At 44.1% G+C, this 24,079-nt stretch overlaps 2 pseudogenes; both read left to right on the top strand.

Annotated features, from left to right (window-relative positions):
- The first annotated feature begins 2,901 nt into the window (after positions 1-2,901).
- LOC119921833 lies at positions 2,902-3,640 on the top strand (annotated as a pseudogene).
- A 5,740-nt stretch (positions 3,641-9,380) lies between these two features.
- Positions 9,381-10,320, top strand: LOC119921832 (annotated as a pseudogene).
- The last annotated feature ends 13,759 nt before the right edge of the window (positions 10,321-24,079 follow it).

The following is a 24,079-nucleotide window of genomic DNA, read 5'->3' as shown; positions in this document are numbered from 1 at the left end:
AATAAAGCTCCAGAGATAACTCTGAGTGGAAATTCTGGTTTCTTCACATCTAACATTTTAGAATCAGATTGATTTGAAGACTGAGTATCAAATGTTGTGTTTGGCTCAGGGCGGGATCTTGAAAGACTGTGGGGCATGATACTGCTCAGACCTGGGGAAACGAAATAGTATAGAGAGACCAAGGATGACTTCAGGATACTGACAGGTGGGTTAGCAGGGAAAGGGGCCACATGCCAGTCCTGAATGTTGGACAAGGAAACCCTTTCTCCTAGATCCACTCCTCTATGGAGAAAGGGGGAAAGGAAATAGATGGATGATGGAGGAGGGCGTTTTACCAAGGCACTGAGCCTGAAAATATCAAGGACAGAAAGACGTGGGGGAGGTTATGGTGATAGTCTCTTGGTGGAGGCGGTTCTAGGCCAACATTTTTGGGTCCACACCTGAACTGAAAGGCCCCAAACATAATTATTCAGCTAAGGATTGGGGAAATATCAATTCCTTTTCTTCTCCTCTCCTACATGAGGCTATTCCATCCACACTTAGCTCTGCACAGGGGCCAAAGGAGAGGAAAATCGGGAGTGTATACTCAAAGTTTCTCCCTGACTACGAGGAAAGGCATTTTTTAGTAAGTTATGGCTGGGTGGATTTTCAGATGGATAGCATGTGTCCTCATTAGTATGAAACTTGCCTAGTGCAAAATTTGAAAACTCATTCATTCATTCAATCCTATTTATTGAGCGCTTACTGTGTGCAGAGCACTGTACTAAACACTTGGGAAGTACAAGTTGGCAACATATAGATATGGTCCCTACCCAACAGCGGGCTCACAATCTAGAAGGGGGAGACAGACAACAAAACAAAACATATTAACAAAATAAATAGAATAAATATGTACAAATAAAATAAATAGAGTAATAAATACGTACAAATGTATACATATATACAGGTGCTGTGGGAAGGGGAAGGGGGTAAGGCGGGGGGGTGGGGAGGGGGAGGACGGTGAGAGGAAGGAGGGGGCTCAGTCTGGGAAGGCCAGAAAATCAGATTTGTTTTAAGGATGAACAAATTTCTGGAAGATTTGATTGAAACATGGGCCAAGGATGAGGATTTTATAAATGGTTGTGATCATTCCCATGATTTCTCCCTGGTATTTTTACTGTGGTAGTAGTTGTAATAATAATAGAGTTTATTAAGCAGTTAGTATGATTGTACATGAATATTAATGTTACTGTGTTACCGTTCAGATTCAGTGAGGTTAGGAAACTTCATGTTCCGGGCAATATTTGTATTTTGGGAGTGTACTGAGAAAGTGTCTGGCCAAGACTATGTCCATATGGGCTAAGTGAAGTAGAGTTTTAAATTATATTACCGTCATTATCATCATCAGCAGCAGCAGTATAAGGATATCTTTAGCATTTACTGGCACCTAACAAAGTGTTTGGGAAAATACAATAGGCCTTAAAGACATTTCCTGACCTGGAGAAGCTTACAAACCATGGGAGATGAGCAGAAACATATTGTCAAATTTACATTCAGCAAAAGAGTAAAGAACACTGAGGTAAAAGTGGAAAACAAAAGCCATTAAATACCTAATATGGATAAATAATAATAGTCATGTTAATTAGAATTGAGGTGGCATGCCCAGTTAGATGGTGAATTAGTTGGTAAAGTCTCCTAAAGAAGGTAACTTTTTTAGAGGGAGATACATGATTTAGTGTATTGGCAGGAGGAGGAGTATGATGAAGGGAAGGTTTGAACAACAGATGTGAGAAAGGTGTGAGCTAGGCACAGTTAGAAAATCACATAATAATAATAATAATAATGGTATTTGTTAAGCACTTACTTTGTGCCAAACCCTGTTATAAGCGCTGGGGTAGATACAAGGTAGTCAGGTTGTCCCATGTGGGGCCCATAATCTTAATCCCCATTTTACAGATGAGGTAAATGAGGCACACAGCAGGCAAGTGGCAGAGCTGGGATTTGAACCCATATCCTCTGACTCAAAAGCCCAGGCTCTTTCCACTAAGCCACACTGCTTCTCATAGTCATCCTGTTTCTCATAGCCACAAAATGAAGAGAATTAGCTGCAGAGTAGCAGGAGAAGAGTGGATAACTAAGAATGAAGCAAAGGATGGAGAACCTTGAAGAAAAATATTGTGGGTTTGCTTTCACTTAAGAAGAAATAGGTAGATATTGGATGTTTGGAAGGACGAGAATATCTTACATATGTCACTTAGAAAAGGTGATATGTCAACTGTATGAAGGAAAAATTGGAGAGGCATAAGGGAGAGAAGCAACATTCAGGTGCAAAATATATTGTGAAAGGAATAGAGTTGTGTGGGTGTTTTTAAATTCTCATTTATCTAAATTGTCTAGGACTCAAACTCACCCAGATTACTCATGCTTCCATTTCTCTGTGCTTGTGGAGAATAAATAAGAAGAAGGAATGTTTAAGCAAAGAAAGTTTGAAGTCAAGGTGAAATTTGCAAAACATCTTGAAATTTAGACAATATGGACTGGTTGCTTTCAAGGGAATCCAGTCCATATTTTACTTTAAAACTGTCTAATGAATTGGGTCATTTTCATTTAAGGAGAATGAAGAAAATAGAAGTTTGACACATTGAATAAATACACTGACTTCATAAATAAATGTCTGATAAATGTCTATGTAAGGCTAAATCATTTTACAAATGATAAAATGGACATTTCAGCTTAGTTCTTAATTTCAAAACTCTCTACAATTTACAGATTGAACATGGTGGCAGTGAACATGCATAATGACTTTACTATAATTGAGTTTGTTCTGATGGGATTCCCGGTTCCTGAGGAGTTACAGATCATCCTGTCCTTGCTGTTTCTAGCCATCTATCTTTTCACTTTGGTGGGGAACCTGGGCATAGAATGGACTGCTGGTTTCACAACCCCATGTACTATTTCTTGAGTGTCTTACCTTTTCTGGATGCCTGCTACTCATCAGTGGTCACTCCCAAGATGTTGGTGAATTTTTTAGTGGGGAATAAATCCAACTCTTTTTCTGGCTGTGCCACATAAACGTTTTTCTTCATAACTTTTGGAATCACTGAACGTTTTCTCCCGGCTGCCATGGCTTATGATCGCTATGTGGCCATTTCTACTCCTCTGCTGTACATGGTCGGTATGTTACCCAGAATCTATGTGTCGCTCATCACTGACTCTTATATTGGTGACGTCCTGCTTGGCATCTTACATACAGCTGCCACCTTCAGTTTATCCTCCTGTGGCTCCAATGAAATCAGACATTTTTTCTGTGATATCCCCCCATTCCTATCCCTCTCCTGCTCTGAAACACGCATCAATGAACTGTTACTCTTCAATTTTGTGAGTGCTATTGAGTTGGTTACCGTCATGATTGTGCTCATCTCCTACGGCTACATCCTGGCTACCATCCTGAGGATCCACTCAGCTCAAGGGAGACATAAGACTTTTTTAACCTGTGCCTCGTCCCTGGCGGGAGTGTCCATATATCACAGTATGATACTAGCTGCATACATCAGACCCAGTTGAAGCTACACTCTGGAGCATGGCATGGTGATGTCCATTTTATACCGTTGTGATTCCCATGATAAATCCAGTAATTTACAGTCTAGGAACAAGGATGTGAATGACGCTTTTAAAAAGATATAGAGAAACATTTTTAGTGATGAAGTATATAAGGAACAATAGACTCCTCATAGGGCTATGACTAACACACAATGTGAAGTGAGGAGACATGAGTTCTAATCACAGTGCCACCACTTATCTGCTGTGTGATATTGGACAAGTCATTTAAATTCTCTGTGACTCAGTTTTCTCATTTGTATAATGAGAATTAAATACCTATTCTTTCACCTCTTTAGGCTTTGAACCCCATGTTGGACATAGATTATATCCAAACTAATTACATTATGTCCACCCCAGGGCTTAAAACATAGTAAGCATTTAACAAATGGCATAATATTCATTAATATTACAACTGACCACAACTCACATTAGTAAAAACAAATGCTTTAAAACTGATCTATGTTCTGGTTTTCAATGATAGGAACGGATTTAAATTCCTTTCAATTCACTCATAGTTAATTAACTAATCTGGAATGAATACTTCTTGTGAATAGGGAACTTGTCTACCAACCCTCTTATTTTCATTAATTCATTCATTTATTCATTCAATTCAATCATTTATTGAGTGCTTACCAAGTGCAGAGCACTGTAATAAACGCTTAGGAAAGTACACTACAACAATAAACAGAAACATTCCCTGCCCACAATGAGCTTACAATCTAGAGGGGTCAGACTGACATCAATACAGACATATAAATGTCAGATATGGAAATAAGTGCTGTGGGGCTGGGATGAGGGAAGCAACAAAGGGAGCAAGTCAGGGTTTTCAAGCACTTAGTGATTCATATTGTACTCTCCCAGGCACTTACTACAGTGTTCTGCGTGTGGAAAGTCTTCAATAAATACGATTGATTGATTGATCATCTCAAAAGCAAGAGCAAAGTGACCAGTCTCTTGCTGTACAGTACAGTCACCCCATCTCATTATTTAATCATTATCAATGAGCACTGCTCTTCCTGGACTTTCTCACAACATGTGGGAAGTAGGGGATAGCAATACTAGGCTAGAAGGAATCACAAAAGCAGGAGTAGTTGGCAAGGAGAAGTCCAGAACTGTGCAGCCCTGGACTCCCTTAATCCTGGGGTTCTGGAGGCTGGGATTTGAGGGGCCTCCTTATATACTGGAGAAATGTTTGCCTTTTCACACACACCGCTCATTTCTGCAAGAGAAGCTTTAGCAGGGAATGTGTCTGTTATGTTGTTATGTTTTAACTCTAACAAGTGCTTAGTGCACTGCCCTGCACACAGTAAGTGCTCAGTAAATAAAATTGGTTGATTTACTGATTGATGTCCAATAAGATGAGAGGGAGAGAAGAAGCCCCTAACAGTAATTACGGTATTTTTTAAGCTCTTACTATATACCATGCATTGTATGAAGCACCGGGGTAGATACAATTTAAGCATAATGTACAAAGTTCTGGGGGAGCAATGGCTAGAATGCTAGTGAGGCTGTGGCTTTGATTCACCAAGGTGTCCTTTATCTGAAGAGGTGAGGGACCAAGGACTTCGCCTTCCAAGCAGTGAACTGTGATTCATTACTATATAGTTTAAAAATGTATGTTTTTGGATTTGAATTGTTGAATTTTAATATTTTTTTCCAGATGGTGTGTTTGCAGTTTGTTCCATATTCTTATTCCTTCCTCTTCTGGGTCAGGAATACTACTAATACTACTTCTAATAATAATAAATTCAATCTATGATATTTATTGAGCACTTTCTATATGCAGAGTCCTGTACTAAATGATTGGGAGAGTACAATACAACAGAATTAGCAGGCACATCATCATTATAATGATGCTGACGATGATAATAATAATAATAATAATATAATATAATATTTGTCAAGCATTTACTATTATCCAAGAACTGTACAAAGTGCTGAGGTAGATAAAAGATAAAGGTCCCAGTTAGGTCTCACAATCTAAGTAGAAGGGAAAAGAGGTATTGAATCCCCATTTTGCAGATGAGGGAACTGAAGCACAGAAAAGTTCATTGGTTTACCCAAAGTCACACAGCAGACAAGTCCTCTGATTCCCAGGACCATGCTCTTTCCATTAGGACACCATGCTTCTCAATCTTGTCTTAGTTGAGCTTCATGAAATCACATCAGCACTTAGATAAAGAAGAAAAAAATTAGAACAATGCCTTGCACAGAGTAAGCCCTTAATAAATATTCGTGATGATGGTGATATTAAAGAAGGTAAAGAAAAATAGTTTCCTGACATGAGACTTAAAGCTCATTGTGGGTAGGGAATGTATCTTTTTACTGTTACATTGAACTCTCCCAAGAACTTAATATAGTACTCTGCACACAGTAAGTGCTTAATAAATATGATTGAATGAATGAATGAATGAATGAATGAATGAATGAGAGAAAGAAGAAAATCAAGGGAATTTAAAATCAAATTCCAGAACATCAGTATTTCCAAGTTTGGCACAATAAACCCTCATTTGTTTTTTATCACAGAATGAATCTGTGTTTTCATGTAAGCAACAGTTCATCAGAAACTGCCTATTTGTGAATTCTAATAATTTGCCTTATCTTGCCTATCACTGATTGTTATATAAAAGTAATGTATCACCTAACCAATTAACACTGTTTAAATATAAATGCTCAATGAAAATAATAAAACTACTATTCATTCCCTTCAACAAATCCCCCCAAACTAGGATTTATGTACATTTAAACCATTGTTCTAGCCTTCACTTCATAATGACAATAATAATCTAGCCTGCAGCTGAGTAATAAGAGAAGGATACAGTAGTGCAGATGATGCAGGTGAAGGTATTTTTGGCATTACAGCGTAGTGAGCCGTGTAAACGTTTAAACCTCTAATTCTGAACAAAACATCGAAATGATTGGGAAATTAAAGAGTTTGCTGATACTGTTGGAGAAAGAGGTAAAAATGGTGGCTACCAGAAAAATGAGTAATATAGTGATGTAGGAAAATGTGAGTTGTTCCAGTGCTGAATTTGGTTATAAACTGATCATCATTACCTAATTTTGGTCTCACTTTTCCCCTGTAGATTTAGTCTTAGTTGTGCTTATGCACATACTCAATTCATCACTAAATCCTGTCTGTTTGATCTTCACAACTTCATAAAGGGTTAGAATTCACCCTTTCCTCTCCATTCAAACTGCTACCACGTTAATCCAATCACTTATGCCTCCTTAACTGCTGTATCAGCCTCCTTGCTGACATTCCACCCTCCTGTCTCTTCCCTCTCCAATCCATACTTCACTCTGCTACCTGGATCATTTTTCTACAAATATATTCAGGCTATGTTTCCACCCACCATAGAAACTTCCAGTGTTTGCCTATCCACTTTTGCATCAAACAGAAACTCCTCACCATTGGCTTTAAAGCACTCAATCATCTTGCCCCCTCTTACTTCACCTTGTTACTCTCCTACTACAATCCAGCCAGCACACTTTGCTTTTCTAATGCTAACCTTCTCACTGTACTCAGATCTCATTTATCTCACCACTGACCTCTCACCCAGGTCCTTTCCCTTGCCTGGAACACCCTCCTTCTTTATATCCAACAATTACTCTCCTCCCATTCAAACTCTCATTGAAGGTCCATCTCCTCCAAAATACCATTCTGGACTAAGCCCTCTTTTCCTTTTCTTCAACTCCCTTCTGCATTTCCTTGACTTGTCCCCTTAATTCATCCCCCCAGCCCCTCAGCACTTACATACATATACGGAATTTATTTATTTATATTAACGTCTGTCTCCCCCACTAGACTGTAAGCTTGGTTTGGTCAGGGAATATGTCTGTTATATTGTATTGTACTCTCCCAAGTGCTCACAGTGCTCTGCACACAGTAGGTGGTCAATAAGTATGATTGACTGACTGACTTGCCTACCTGTGCTTGGGATGGATAACATGTACCAGTCCCTCTTGGTTTTTTTGAACTTGCAGGTTGACTAACTTATTGATGAATAAAATTAAATTCTTCCCAACAGCATGTCCTGTTTTCCTAACCTAAGTAATTAATATAGCTTTCAATACCACTTGAATAGATATTTTGCAAACCTTCTACTTTAGATTGAGATAGTGTCATGATTGAAATAATGTATGGTTCATGTTACTGCATGGTACTATTTTGTTATTGAATAGTAACTGCATGGTGCTATTAAATCTTGTTCAAATCTAGGAATGGATTACTTGAACCTGAATACTTAAAGCCTCTCTCCATTTCACAGTAAACACTTGATAAACATTCCTCTAACTACTACTGGATTTTTTTTACTGATTCTCTCATTCTTCCCAAAGTACATTCTTCCAAGTACATGTGAATGTCTAGATAACTCACCTGAGATATGGATCACCTGGGTGTGTCAGAAATTAGTTCCCCTGCGTTCATAGTAGAAAATTAATAGAGCTCCAGAGGTAACTTAAAAGGAAATTTCTGTTTCATTTCCTTCTAGAGCTTCATGAGAAGATTGTCTTGGAGTTTGTACCTTTAGAAGAGAATATCCAATAAATTTTTGGGTTAATTTGCACAGACTGTATCCTGAAGGATTGTGAATTTGTGACTCTGTTTAGACTTGGGGAAAAGAAGCAGTAATAGCAGAAAAACCAAGAATGACTCCGAGATCCTGGGGGAAGGTTAGAAGAGAAAGGAGTCTCTCCTGAATGTAGAATGAGGAAGCTCTGCCAAGCAAATTCACTCTGCTGTGGTCTATAAAGTGGGAGTGGGAAGGAGAGATCAAGGAAGTAGGAGTTTCAGAGAAATGATTGAACTGGAAAAGATTATAAAACAGAGAATGGGGAGGGAGGTAAGGAGCCAAGTCAGGAAGTGGGGACACTGAAGTGCTAATCCAACAAGAAGTCCCTGGGTCCCTTGATACTAAATTGAGACAATCCAACCTCTGATGGCAAGTATTAAGGCCTTGTCATGTTTTGGAACGCTAATACCAGGCTACACCAGATGATGGAGGTATAATCCCTGGGACTCACCCCACTATTCATTCATTCAATCATATTTATTGAGCACTTACTGTGTGCAGAGCACTGTACTAAACGTTTGTAAAGTGCAATTCAGCAACAGAGACAATCCCTGTCCCCAGTGGGCTCACAGTCAAGATGACATGCTCTTGACAAGATGACACTGTGATGATCTGGTTTTCGGGCCACCCAAGGAGAGACCCTCAGCCTGTGAAACAGATGTTCTCCTGATTCAACTTTCCTGTTAGATAGTACTAAGACAAGTCTTACTTATACTTCAAGGAAAAAGTGTCATTTATAATGAAAGCATCCTTTAGTGAAGTTATTTATGATTATATATATATATTTCCAACTTCAAAAATAAAAATGCACCTAATATATTTGATGCATTTTTATTTTTGAAGTTGGAAACCCTAGGGAGTGAATCAGGTGAGGATTGGTAATTGAATTTGTAGGAGGGATGGATGAAGGTCTGATAAAGAGAATTGAAGTAGGCATTAAACCAGTGGGTTTTATAAATGCAAGGGATAACAGGAGATCTTTATATTATATTTAAATTGGGTGTCAAAAACAGTCCTGCCACTTTATGTATTAATGCATTGAAATTGTGGTGCCGAGACAAATGGCTAGTGAGTCAAAATAATTGACTAGAAAAATGGGGAAGGAAAAAGAGCCAAATAAATGATAAAATTACAACCTTAATTGTAATTCCAGGCACATTTACATCGCTTATCAGAGCTACAATTTTTGTTTTCCTCCAGGACGGCATACAGACGATGAGGGCTATGCATAATCACTCTACCATGGCTGAGTTTGTTCTGATGGGATTCCCAGTTCCTGGGGAGCTACATATCATCCTGTTCTTGCTGTTTCTAGCCATCTACATTTTCACTTTGGTGGGGAACCTGGGAATGGTTCTGCTAATTAGGATGGACTCCCGGCTTGATAACACCATGTATTACTTCTTGAGTGTCTTATCTTTCCTAGTTGCCTGCTATTCCTCAGTTGTCACCCCCAAGATGTTGCTGAATAGTTTAGTGGGGAATAAATCCATCTCTTTTTCTGGCCGTGCTGCACAAATGCTTTTCTTGGTAACTTTTGGAACCGCTGAATGCTTTCTTCTGGCTGCCAGGGCTTATGATCACTATGTAGCCATTTCCAACCCTATGCTCTACATGGCCATTATGTCACCCAGAATCTATGTGCCTCTCATCATTGATTCGCATATTGTTGGCATGCTGCATGGTATTTTTCACACAGCTGCCACCTTCAGTTTATTCTTCTGTGGCTCCAACGAAGTTAGACATTTTTTTCTGTGCTATCCCGCCACTCTTATCCCTCTCCTGCTCTGATACGTACATCAGCGAAGTGTTACTCTTCAATTTTGTGAGTGCTATTGAGGTAGTCACCGTCCTGATTGTGCTCATCTCCTATGGCTATATCCTGGATGCCATCCTGAGGATCCTGAGGATCTGCTCCACTCAAGAGAGACACAAGGCTTTCTCAACCTGTGCCTCCCACTTAGAGGGAGAGACCATATGTCACAGTACGTTACTCGCTGCATACGTCAGACCCAGTTCGAGCTACACTCTGGAGTATGGCATGGTGGTGTCTCTATTTTATGCTATTGTGATTCCAGTGTTGAATTTGTTAATCTACAGTTTGAGGAACAAGGATGTGGAGGAAGCCTTTGAAAAAGCATTAAAAACAGTCTGGTTCCAGTGATGAAATTGTATCAGCTATCTTACCAAAAAAGATTTAAATTCTCCTTTTCAGTTTATCTGTCCTAAATGAGTTCTTCTACAAGTCTCCAGGGTCACCTCATGACCTGTCCTCTTGTTTTTTAAATCTCCTCTCCTTGACTTATTTACTGTTTTGCTCTTATATTTCAATACATTATGTATTGTACAATAATTTATTCAGGTCTTTCATTTTAGCAGGAAACAATCTACATTCTATCTATTGTATCCTCCCCTGTACTTCATTAGTCATAGGTTTTGGAGTGCCATATAGTACCCCACAGAATGTCTTGAGTGGCAAATCACAAATGGAAAAGAAATCACACAGGATTAGGTCCTCCCCTTTCCCTGGAGTTCTATTGGCCAAGTAGAAGCAGCGTGACTCAGTGGAAAGAGCCGGGTTTAGGAGACAGAGGTAATGGGTTCTAATACCGGCTCCACCACTTGTCAGCTGTGTGACTTTGGGCACGTCACTTAACTTCTCTGGGCCTCAGTTACCCATCTGTAAAATGGGGATTAAGACTGTCAGCTCCACGTGGGACAACTTGATCACATTGTATCTACCCCAGTGCTTAAAACAGTGCCTTGCATATAGTAAGCACTTAACAAATACCATCATTATTATTAGAAGCCTCACATCCCTGCATCCTTGAATTTTGAATGAGCTGAGATCATGCTATATCAATCAATCAATCAATCAATCAATCAATAGCATTTACTGAGCATTTACTGTGTGCAGAGCACTGTACTAAGCGCTTGGGAAGTACAAGTTGGCAACATATAGAGACAGTCCCTACCCAACAGTGGGCTCACAGTCTAAAAGGGGGAGACAGAGAACAAAACCAAACATACTAACAAAATAAAATAAATAGAATAGATATGTACAGGTAAAATAAATAAATAAATAAATAAATAGAGTAATAAATATGTACAAACATATATACATATATACAGGTGCTGTGGGGAAGGGAAGGAGGTAAGATGGGGGGGATGGAGACGGGGACGAGGGGGAGGAAGGAAGGGGCTCATTCTGGGAAGGCCTCCTGGAGGAGGTGAGCTCTCAGTAGGGCCATGAAGGAAGGAAGAGAGCTAGCTTGGCGGATGGGCAGAGGGAGGGCATTCGAGGCCCGGGGGATGACGTGGGCCGGAGGTCGATGGCGGGACAGGTGAGAACGAGGTACGGTGAGGAGATTAGCGGCAGAGGAGCAGAGGCTACGGGGTGGGCTGTAGAAGGAGAGAAGGGAGGTGAGGCAGGAGTGGGCCAGGTGATGGAGAGCCTTGAAGCCCAGGGTGAGGAGTTTCTGCCTGATGCACAGATTGATTGGTAGCCACTGGAGATTTTTGAGGAGGGGAGTAACATGCCCAGAGCGTTTCTGGACAAAGATAATCCGGGCAGCAGCATGAAATATGGATTGAAGTGGGGAGAGACACGAGGATGGGAGATCAGAGAGAAGGCTGATGCAGTAGTCCAGAGGGGATAGGATAAGAGCTTGAACGAGCAGGGTAGCGGTTTGGATGGAGAGGAAAGGGCGGATCTTGGCAATGTTGTGGAGCTGAGACCGGCATGTTTTGGTGACGGCTTGGATGTGAGGGGTGAATGAGAGAGCGGAGTTGAGGATGACACCAAGGTTGCGGGCTTGTGAGACGGGAAGGATGGTAGTGCCGTCAACAGAGATGGGAAAGTCAGGGAGAGGGCAGGGTTTGGGAGGGAAGACAAGGAGTTCAGTCTTCGACATGTTTAGGTTTAGGTGGCGGGCAGACATCCAGATGGAGATGGGAGGGAAGACAAGGAGTTCAGTCTTGGACATGTTGAGCTTTAGGTGGCGGGCAGACATCCAGATGGAGATGTCTTGAAGGCAGGAGGAGATGCGAGCCTGGAGGGAGGGGGAGAGAGCAGGGGCAGAGATGTAGATCTGGGTGTCATCAGCGTAGAGGTGATAGTTGAAGCCGTGGGAGCGAATGAGGTCACCAAGGGAGTGCGTGTAGATCGAGAATAGAAGGGGACCAAGCACTGAACCTTGGGGAACCCCCACAGTAAGGGGATGGGAGGAGGAGGAGGAGCCTGCAAAAGAGACTGAGAATGAACGACCGGAGAGATAAGAGGAGAACCAGGAGAGGACGGAGTCTGTGAAGCCAAGGTCAGATAGCGTGTTGAGGAGAAGGGGGTGGTCCAGTGTCGAAGGCAACTGAGAGGTCGAGGAGGATTAGGACAGAGTATGAGCCGTTGGATTTGGCAAGCAGGAGGTCATTGGTGACTTTTGAGAGGGCAGTTTCAGTGGAATGTAGGGGACGGAAGCCAGGTTGGAGGGGGTCGAGGAGAGAGTTGGTGTTGAGGAATTCGAGGCAGCGCGTGTAGACAACTCATTCAAGGAGTTTGGAAAGGAATGGTAGGAGGGATATGGGGCGATAACTAGAAGGTGAGGTGGGGTCAAGAGAGGGTTTTTTTAGGATGGGAGAGACATGGGCATGTTTGAAGGCAGAGGGGAAGGAACCAGTGGAGAGTGAGCGGTTGAAGATGGAAGTTAAGGAGGGGAGAAGGGATGGAGCGAGAGATTTCATGAGATGAGAGGGAATGGAGTCTGAAGCACAGGTGGCCGGAGTAGCACTTGAGAGGAGGGAGGAGAGCTCCTCTGAGGATACTGCTGGGAAGGATGGGAGAGTAACAGAGAGTGTTGAGAGCCGGGGGGGAAAGGGGGGGTGACTTTGGGGAGGTCGGACCCGATGGATTTAATTTTGTTAATGAAGTAGGAGGCCTGATCGTTATGGGTGATGGTAGGAGGAGGGGGAGGAACCGGGGGCCTGAGAAGTGAGTTGAATGTACGGAAGAGCTGGGGGTGATGATGGGCATGGGTGTCAATAAGGGAGGAGAAATAGTTTTGTCTCACAGAGAGGGCTGAGTTAAGGCAGGAAAGGAAGAACTTGAAGTGAACGAGGTTGGCATGGTGTTTAGACTTTCGCCAGCAGCGTTCAGCAGCTCGAGCATAAGAGCAAAGGAGGCAGACAGTGGCAGTGATCCAGGGCTGTGGGTTAGTGGTACGAGAGCGGCTAAGGGAAAGGGGAGCGAGTGATTCTAGCTGAGTAGAAAGGGTAGAGTTGAGAGCAGTAATCTGATCATCAAGACTGGGTAGAGAGGAGAGCGCGGCGAGGTGGGGTGTGAGGCGCTCAGAAAGATGGATGGGGTCAAGAGAGCGTAGATCTCTGTGAGGGAGTAATATGGATTTACAGGGGAAAGGAGTGTGAGTGAGGAGGCAGGTGAGAAGATTATGATCAGAGAGAGGGATTTCAGAGTTGGTGAGGGTGGACACCGTGCAGCGATAGGAGATGATGAGGTCGAGGTTATGACCAAGTTGGTGAGTGGGTGAGGTGGGGTGGAGCAAGAGGTTAGGAGCGTCGAGGAGAGATAGAAGGCGGGCGGCAGAGGAGTCATCAGGGATATCCATGTGGATGTTGAAGTCTCCGAGGATCAGAGTGGGCATGGAGAAGGAGAGAAGGAAGGTGAGGAAGGGGTCAAAGTCGTTAAGGAAGTTGGAGGTGGGGCCGGGAGGGTGGTAGATGACGGCTACAAGAATCTGGAAGGGGTGGTAGAGGCAAATAATGTGGGCTTCAAAGCAAGGGACGGAAAGGGAAAGGGGAGGAGGGATAGTACGAAAACGACATTGGGGGGCGAGAAGGAAACCGACACCTCCTCCTTTTCCGGTGAGTCTGGGGGAGTGGGAGAAGAAGAGGCCTCCACTGGAGTGAGCAGCAGAATAGACCGTGTCGTCTGGAGACAGCCATGTTTCAGTTAGGGCGAGGAAGAGTAGAGAGCTGGAAAGGAATAGGTCCAGGATGAAAGGGATCTTACTTAAAACGGAGCTGGGGTTCCAGAGGCCACTATTGGCAGCAGCTGTCGAGGGAGGGGAGGGAGGGGGAAGGGTGCAAGCGGTGGGTAGGGTTTGGATTGGGATGAGTTGGCAGGGGCCTGGGCGGGGAGAGTGGGAGGAGGGTTGGCGATGGGAAAGTAGAACTGGGATGGTGTGTGGGCGGGGGAGGGGGAGGGAGGGGGCCGGGAGGGAGGAGTGGAGGACTGGCGCTGGTACAGAGGGATCCTTGGTAGGAGGTGAGGGGTGTGGTCTTGGTGGGGGAGAGGGAGGGAAAAAGCTGGGTGGGAGATGGGAAGGGGAAGGTGAGGAATGGGAATGGCAGTTGGGAGCAAGGGAATTGAAAGTCCATGGTGAGGTCTGTAGGGCGAGTGACAGTACAGCGGGAGGTTAACAATTGAGATTCAGAAGCAATAGAACAGTAGTAATGATATAAGTAGGCGATGGCATCATAGGGTGTAGTTAAATGATTAATATGCTATGGCAATAATAAAATTGGCAGATAATGATGTCACAGAGAGCAGATACAAACTATTATGTGCTGGAGTAGGGTGGGCCTGTTAAGGGGGGTCAGGGAGCAAAGATACCTGGGGAGAGGAGCGAACAGCCAACTAGCAAGGGAGGGCTGAGTAGGTGCGAATGAGGTTGTCGTTAATGTAACTTGGTGCTAACAAGGGCCTTTTTCCCGGGGTGGGGTGGGGAGAGTCAGTCAGGACCGGACTGGGAAGTGCGGGGATGGGGGGCACTTTAAGAAAGGTCGCTTAAGTGGGGTGGGGTGGAAGCAGGGGGCGTCTATAAGGGCGCTCTGAGAAGGGGAGCCTTCCGGGAGCAGCGGGGGCCACGCGGTGTGATGGCGGGCGGGAGGGCGGGCCTCTCGGGAATGGAGTCCCGGGCGTCTATGGCGGCGCTCTGAGGAGAGGATCCTTCCGGGAGCAGCAAGGCCGCGCGGTGTGATGGCGGGAGGGTGGGCCTCTCAGTTACGGAGTCCCGGGCGTCTGTGGCGGCGCTCTGAGGAGAGGATACTTCCGGGAGCAGCGGGGGCCACGCGGTGTGATGGCGAGCGGGCGGGCCTCTCGGGCACGGTGTCCCGGGCGTCTATGGCGGCACTCTGAGGAGAGGATCCTTCCGGAGCAGCGGGGGCCACGCGATGTGATGGCGGGAGGTTGGGCCTCTCGGGAACGGAGTCCCGGGCGTCTATGGCGGCGCTCTGAGGAGAGGATCCTCCCGGGAGCAGCGGGGGCACGCGGTGGCCTACCAAGTTAAGCACTTACTACGTGCCAAGCACTGTTCTATTGCAAATGCTCTCCCCATTATTGGGTCTGTCAAGTCAATTTTAGGCAGCTAGTTTGAATTCTGAAGGACAGAATATAAAATCTTTATTCTACCTTAGAAGAGTATTTTTTTAGCCTGAATTGACCCGTGTCTTAACTGTTCTCTCTGCTTCTTCATCTAATCACAGTGTGGAGGTCAAGGGGTGGAGCTTCCTTAGTTCTTTTTTTTCATACTTTGTAAAGACACAATTTGTTCATTTAAATTCCACACCCACACATTTTAAAATAATAATAATGTCACGTTAAGTGCTTACTATGTGCTAAAGTCCATATTATAAGAGCTGAGATAGAGACAATAATGATAATAATTTTGATATTTGTTAAGGGCTTACTGTGTGCCTAGCACTGTTCCAAGTGCTGGGGTACCTACAAGGTAATCAGGTTGGACCTAGGCCCAGTCCCACAAAGGGCTAACAGTATTAATCCCCATTTTACAGATGAGGTAACTGAGGCACAGATAAGTGAAGTGACTTGCCCGAGGTCACACAACAGACATGTAGCAGAGCTGAGCTTAGAATCCATGTCGTTTGACTCCCAGGCCCGAGATCATTCCACTAGGCCACGATGCAGTATTTTTGTATTTGGAATAACAGTGCCCTGGAACAAAAGCCTCATCTTTACTTACCCATTATCTCTCGAGGGAGCGCAGTAGCCATCAAAATTTTCACTGACAGAACTCTTTCAGAGGTTCATTAATAATAAGAAGCAATCATATATGCACAAAGAGGGGTTGGAATGGAGAATAATAAAAATAATGGTATTTGTTAAGCACTAACTGTGTGCCAAACACTGTTCTAGCGCTGGGGTAAATACAAGGTAATCAGATTTTCCCATGTGGGTCTCACAGTCTCAATCCTTATTTTGCAGATGAGGTAACTGAGGCACAGAGAAGTTAAGTGACTTACCCAAGGTCACACAGCAGACAAGTGATGGAGACTGTATGCCCTCACGTCTTTTTCTCTTCAATGCTCAAATCAGTTAGTCAGTCACTCAATCGATCATGTTTATTGAGCACTTAGATTGTGAGCAGAGCACTGTACTAAGCACTTGGGGGACACTATAACAATGCAACAGACACATTCCCTGCCCACAATGAACCTAGAGTCTAGAGTTAGATTCATGTGAGTGCTCACCCAGATAACAGAAGGAGACTGGAGGCCACTGCTTAAATTTACATTACACAGATAGTGCTCTGCATACAGTAAGTGCTCAGTAAATACCATTTGTTGATTAAAAATTAGTAACCTATTTCTCCTTTACAATACACTTCAAGTAGAACTCAAAGCAGTGAAAACAAGTCAGACAAGTGAACTATCTGGATTCGTTCATTCATTCGTATTTAATGAGCACCTACTGTGTGCAGAGAACTGTACTAAGCACTTGGGAAGTACAAGTTGGCAACATACAGAGATGGTCCCTACCAAAGAACGGGCTCACAGTCTAGAAGAGGGAGACAGACAACAAAACAAAACATGTAGACAGGTGTCAAAATCATCAGAACAAAAAAGAATTATAGCTATATGCACATCATTAATAAAACAAATAAAATAGTAAATATGTACAAGTAAAATAAATAGGGTAATAAATCCGTACAAATATATAGACAGGTGCTGTGTGGAGGGGAAGGAGGTAGGGCGGGGGGAGGGGGAGGGAAAGTGGAAAAAGGGGGCTCAGTCTGGGAAGTCCTCCTGGAAGAGGTGAGCTCTCAGTAGGGCTTTGAAGGGAGGAAGAGAGCTAGCTTGGTGGATGTGTGGAGGGAGGGCATTCCATTCATGCATTTATTCAATCGCATTTATTGAGCACTTACTGTGTGCAGAGCACTGTACTAAGCGCTTGGAAAGTACAATTTGGCACCATTCAAGGCCAGGGGAAGGGCATGGGCAGGGGGTCGACGGCGGGACAGGAGAGAACGAGACACTGTAAGAAGGTTAGCGGCAGAGGAGCAGAGGGTGCAGGCTGGGCTGTAAAAGGAGAGAATGGAGGTGAGGTAGGAGGGGGCTAAGTGATGGAGAGCCTTGAAGCCGAGTGTGAGGAGTTTTTGCTTGATGCGTAGGTTGACTGGTAGCCACTGGAGATTTTTGAGGAGGGGAGTAACATGCCCAGAGCGTGTCTGCACAAAGATGATCCGGGCAGCAGTGTGAAGTATACATTGAAGTGGGGAGAGACAAGAGGATGGGAGATTAGAGACGAGGCTGATGCAGTAATCCAGTCGGGATAGGATGAGAGATTGAACCAGCAAAGTAGCGGTTTGGATGGAGAGGAAAGGGCGGATCTTGCCGATGTTGCGGAGGTGAGACCGGCAGGTTTTGGTGACGGCTTGGATGAGAGAACAGAGTCGAAGATGACACCAAGGTTGTGGGCTTGTGAGACGGGAAGGATGGTAGTGCCATCTACAGTGACTGGGAAGATAAGGAGTTCAGTCTTGGACATATTGAGTTGTAGATGGTGGGCAGACATCCAGATGGAGATGTCCTGGAGTGAGGAGGAGACCCGAGCCTGAAGGGAGGGAAAGAGAGCAGGGGCAGAGATGTAGATTTGGGTGTCATCAGTGTAGAGATTATAGTTGAAGCTGTGGGAGTGAAGGAGTTCATCAAGGGAGTGAGTGTAGATAGAGAACAGAAGGGGACCATGAACTGACCCTTGAGGAACCCCTACAGTAAAGGGATAGGAGGGGAAGGAGGATCCCGCAAAGGATACTGATAATGAATGGCCAGAGAGATAAGAAGAAAACCAGGAGATGATGGAGTCTGTGAAGCCAAGGTTGGATAGCGTGTTGAGGAGAAGGGGGTGGTCCACAGTGTCGAAGGCAGCTGAGAGGTCGAGGAGGAGGAGTATGGAGTAGGAGCCGTTGGATTTGGCAAGAGGAAGGTCATTGGTGACCTTTGAGATGGCGGGTTCGCTGGAGTGTAGGGGACGGAAGCCAAATTGGACGGGGTCAAGGAGAGAATTAGCATAGAGGAATTCGAGGCAGCGGGTGTAGACGACTCGTTCAATGAGTTTGGAAAGGAATGGTAGGAGGGAGATAGAGCAATAACTTGAAGGGGAGGTGGGGTCAAGAGAGGGCTTTTTTAGGATGGGAGAGACGTGGGCATGTTTGAAGGCAGAGGGGAAGGAACCAATGGAGAGTGAGCGGTTGAAGATAGAAGTTAAGAAGGGGAGGAGGGAAGGGGCTAGAGATTTCATAAAATGAGAGGGAATGGGGTCAGAGGCACAGGTAGCTGGAGTAGCACTTGAGAAGAGGGAGGAGATCTCAACTGAGGATACTGCTGGGAAGGATACATATATCCAACTATACAGCCCACAATAATTCATTCTTGAACCATTTACACTGCTTAAAGACAACAGTTACACTGTGCCATCAACCAAACACCAAAAAAGGGATGTGCTGTTGAAATTCTTTTTCCTAAAATGTCTTGAGTTTTAAAAGGGGTGAATAGCTCCAATGATTAAAGTTGGGGTAAAACAAGAATACAAAAACTGTCACCTTGAGATGCCACTGAATTCTAGTCCTGCAACATTTGTGCATTTAATTCTTCTAGTTTAATTAAAAAGTTAATGTGCTTCATTCATTCATTCATTCATTCAATCCTATTTATTGAACACTTACTGTGTGCAGAGCACTGTACTAAGCGCTTGGAAAGTACAATTTGTCAATAGACAGCTAGAGCTTCATCAAATCCCAAGAAAGGACTAAGCGTTGGGGAAAATTTGGCTCACTGCACATTGTAGCCTGGAAATTTCCTTGACTGGCTACCTGCATGAGATAGCAAAGATAGAACTGAAAATTTTAAAAACTGAAATTTACAAATGTGCTTCTCTGTCAGAAATGTTTCTCTATCCATTTTCCCCCTCAAGCTACTGCTATGAACAGTATCACATTTAGCATTTCACTTCTCTACTGTATTCAAACAGCAGTGATACTAGTTATTAAAATTTTCTAATGGACTCCTCATAAGCTTTCCACAATAACAACCTTTCTACCATGGCCTGAGGATAGAGAATCACTTCAGTGATGATGACTGGATTGTCATCACTTGGCATAGTCTGGGGCACTGGGGTAGGAGATAGCACTACCAGTCAATCAGTCTGGGGCTGAGATTACCCAGAAGCAATTCTCACTGGGGGAGAATTGACTACTGAGAATAGTGATGAGGATCTGTCAAGATGGTGCTAGCTAAGCCAATCAGTATGACACCAATCTGACAGAAATAAACTTTACTAGAGATTCCTAAAACCCGAAACCCTAAAACCCTCTCAGGATGGCACCTGGAGAGTTTCCAGTAATCTACCAGTCTCAGCTCTGGGAGGGAATGTCAAGCAGTGGCATACCCATTCCATTCCAGACTTGGGCAGTGGCTAGCAAGTGGAAGACAATCTGCTACAAATCAAACTCATCTGTGCTGGGCAGCAGCGACATGGGTGAGCCAGTTGTGGGCAGGTATTGTCCCTGTTTGTTGCTGAATTGTACTTCCCAAGCTCTTAGTACAGTGTTCTGTACACAGTAAGTGCTCAATAAATACGATTGAATGAATGAATGAGGGTGAAGACTCAGGTCTACTGTACAGAAGAAAGCAATGGAAAGCACCTTTGTATTTTTACCAAGAAAACTCTATGGATACACTACCAGAACAAATGCAGATGGAGGTGGGGTCTTCTGGGAAAGGCATGTCCATTGAGTCACTATGGGTCAGAGATGACTCAACAGCATAAGACAGACAAGTGTTTCCTAAAGAGTCTGTTCATAGGATTATTTTCCCATTGCTACTTTCTACAGCCCCTCAATCTCCACAAATCTTGTAGCTGATGAGTAGTAAACTAATAATTGTAATAATAATAATAATTATGGTATTTGCTATAATACCATATTTGGTATCTCCAGTGGCTACCAATCAATCTGCGCATCAGGCAGAAACTCCTCACCCTGGGCTTCAAGGTTCTCCATCACCTCGCCCCCCGCACCTCACCTCCCTCCTCTCTGTTTACAGCCCACCCCGCACCTTCCACTTCTCTGCAGCTAATCTCCTCACCGTACCTTGTTCTCGCCTGTCCCGCCATCGTCCCCCGGCCCACGTCATCACCCGGGCCCGGAATGCCCTCCCTCTGCCCATCCGCCAAGCTAGCTCTCTTCCTCCCTTCAAGGCCCTATTGAGAGTTCACCTCCTCCAGGAGGACTTCCCAGACTGAGCCCCTTCCTTTCTCTCCCCCTCGTCCCCCTCTCCATCCCCCCCTCTTACCTCTTTCCCTTCCCCACAGCACCTGTATATAAGTATATATGTTTGTACATATTTATTACTCTATTTATTTATTTATTTTACTTGTACATATCTATTCTATTTATTTTATTCTGTTATTATGTTTGGTTTTGTTCTCTGTCTCCCCCTTTTAGACTGTGAGCCCACTGTTGGGTAGGGACTGTCTCTATATGTTGCCAACTTGTACTTCCCAAGCGCTTAGTACAGTGCTCTGCACACTGTAAGCGCTCAATAAATACGATTGATTGATTGCTAGTGCTTCCTATGTGCCAGGCACTGTTCTAAGCTCTGAGGTAATGCAGGCAAATGGAGTTGAACACAGTCTCTGTGTCACAGGAGCGTTACATTCTCATTCCCCGTTTTACAGATGAGGTAACTGAGGCCCGGTAAAGTGAATTCATTAATTCATTCAATCGCATTTATTGAGCGCTTACTGTGTGCAGAGCACTGTACTAAGCGCTTGGGAAGTACAAGTCGGCAACATATAGAGACGGTCCCTACCCAACAACGGGCTCACAGTCTAGAAGGGGGAGACAGACAACAAAACAAAAGACGTAGACAGTTGTCAAAATCGTCAGAACAAATAGAATTAAAGCTATATGCACATCATTAACAAAATAAACAGAATAGTAAATATGTACAAGTAAATGAATAGAGTAATAAATCTGTCAAATATATATACAAGTGCTGTGGGGAGGGGAAGGAGGTAGGGCTGGGGGCAGGGATGGGGAGGAGGAGAGGAAAAAGGGGGCTAAGTCTGGGATGGCCTCCTGGAGAAGGTGAGCACTCAGTAAGCCTTTGAAGGGAGAAAGAGAGCTAGCTTGGCAGATGTGCGGAGGGAGAGCATTCCAGGACAGGGGAAGTACGTGGGCCGGGGGTCGACAGTGGAACAGGCGAGAACGACATACAGTGAGGATGTTAGCGGCAGAGAAGCGGATGGTGTGGGCTGGGCTGGAGAAGGAGATAAGGGAGGTGAGGTAGGAGGGGGCAAGGTGATGGAGAGCCTTGAAGCCGAAAGCGAGGAGTTTTTGCTTGTTTCATAGGTTAACAGGCAGCCACTGGAGTTTTTTGAGGAGGGGAGTTACATGCCCAGAGCGTTTCTACACAAAGATAATCCAGACAGCAGATTGAAGTATAGACTGAAGTGGGGAGAGACAGGAGGATGGGACATCAGAGAGGAGGCTGATGCAGTAATCCAGTCGGGATAGGATGAGATATTGAACCAGCAAGGTAGTGGTTTGGATGGAGAGGAAAGGGAAGATCTTGGGGATGTTGTGGAGGTAAGACTGGCAGGTTTTTTGACGGATTAGAATTGAATTGATTTGCCCAAGGTCAAACAGCAGACAAGTGGTTGAGCTGGGAGCAGAATCCACGATCCTTTGACTCTCAGGCCCGTGTCCTATCCAATACACCTTGCTGCTTTTTCGTGATAATTAAAACTAACTGTGGTGTTTGTTAAGTGAAGTAACATTGCATAGTGGGTAGAGCACCGGCCTGGGGATCAGAAGAATCTGAATTCTAATCCTGGCTCTGCTGCTTGTCTGCTGTGTGGCCTCTAACAAATCACTCAACTTCTCTGTGCTTCAGTTTTCTCATCTGTAAAATAAGTGTTAATACTGTGAGCCCCAAATGGGACATGGACTGTGTCCAACCTGATTAGTTAGTATCTACTCCATGCTTGTATATACCCATACCATGAAAAAGTGCTTATGATGTGCCATGTACTCAGGTATATGCTGGGGTAGATACAAGATACAGATCAGGTAGAGTCCCTGGCCCACTTTGGGATCACAGTCTCAATAAGAGGGAGAATGGGTGCTGAGCACCCATTTAATAGATGAGGAAACTGAGGCACAGAGCAGTTCATTGACTTGCCCAAAATCACACAGCAGGCAAGTGATGATGTTTTAGCACTGCTTGTTGTCTTATGCTGTCAAGTCATGTCCAACCTATAGTAATGCCATAGGCACATTTATCTCAGATCGCCCCACTTCCATCTGCAACAATTCTGGTAGTATATCCATAGAGTTTTCTTCATGAAAATATGTAAGCGGTTTACCATTGCCTCCTTCTGCACAGTAAACGAGCCACTGCCTTTGACTCTCTCCCATGCTGCTGCTGCCCAGCGCAGATGAGTTTTGACTTGTAGCAGATTGCCTTCCACTCACTAGCCAATGTTCAAGCTAGGAAGGGAATGGGTATGCCTTTGTTCGACTCTCCCTCCCATAGTCGAGACTGTAGCATACTGGAAACTCTCCAGGTGCAACCCTGAGAGAGGTAGCACTGCTTAAAGCATGCTAAAGTTGGTTCATCTGTCAGAAATGCAGCATATCAGAAGGTTCCCCCTGGAGTGTAGGTGCTACAACCTGCTACAACCTTGTATCAGATGAGCAATTACAGGAAATAAACCATTTTATTAGCAAAAAATGAGAGGGGGTAGGGCAGAGAGCTCTGGAATGCTCCTAACCTACACTTTACCCTGACTCCCTTGGCTAAAGATGCTGACACTGAGAGACATGTTGGGGATTTGAATAGTGGAGGTAGAATGGTGGGAAATAAAAGCAGCACCATGACCCAGGATTCAGGGCAGTAGGTCTTTCAGCCAGGAATGAGTACATAGAAACTGTACTATGTACATTGTCAAATACCCAAAGTCACATTTCATCTAAAATAATAAACTTTCATGCTAACGTATATCTGAGGAAAATTTGGCATGGAGGTGATCTTGTTCATTTTCTCATCATCTCTTTGAGGTGGGAAGGAATTAAGCACTGTCAATTATCAGTAATCTTCTTCCAATGGAGGGGAACAATAATGTGAACAAAGCAGGACCACAGATAAATCCAAAAAGGGAAGACCTCATCTGGAAAGTGTGGGAAAGGATGCTTCTTTGGCTCATCAAATGTTGTGAGAAGGCAGTGGAAATGACTCACCCTCTTTTCTCCTCTCTAAACGTTTGATGGGGAATTAAAATAAACGTATCCCATGCATACCTTGAGAGAGTACTAAATGGAAAATGTGGGGGGGAACGCAGAACCTGCATTCAGGAAAACTTATGGTGAAACACTCTTTGATTCCTTCATTAAGCCATATCCATTGAGTACTTACTGTGTGCAAAGTATTGTACCAAGCACTTGGGAGAGTACAGTATAGCAACAGGCACATTCCTGCCCACAACGAACTCACAATCTAATGTTACTCACCTACACACAATTATTTCTTTATGCAGTTTCCAGGCAGAAGCATGTTGTCAGAAGAATCAATTGCTGTGTTCTCTTCAAAACAGAAGGTGCACATTTGTG

This window comes from Tachyglossus aculeatus, unplaced genomic scaffold (assembly GCF_015852505.1).
Source record: "Tachyglossus aculeatus isolate mTacAcu1 unplaced genomic scaffold, mTacAcu1.pri SUPER_30, whole genome shotgun sequence".
NCBI classification, from domain to species: Eukaryota; Metazoa; Chordata; class Mammalia; order Monotremata; family Tachyglossidae; genus Tachyglossus; species Tachyglossus aculeatus.
This window is presented reverse-complemented; position numbering and strand designations above follow the sequence as displayed.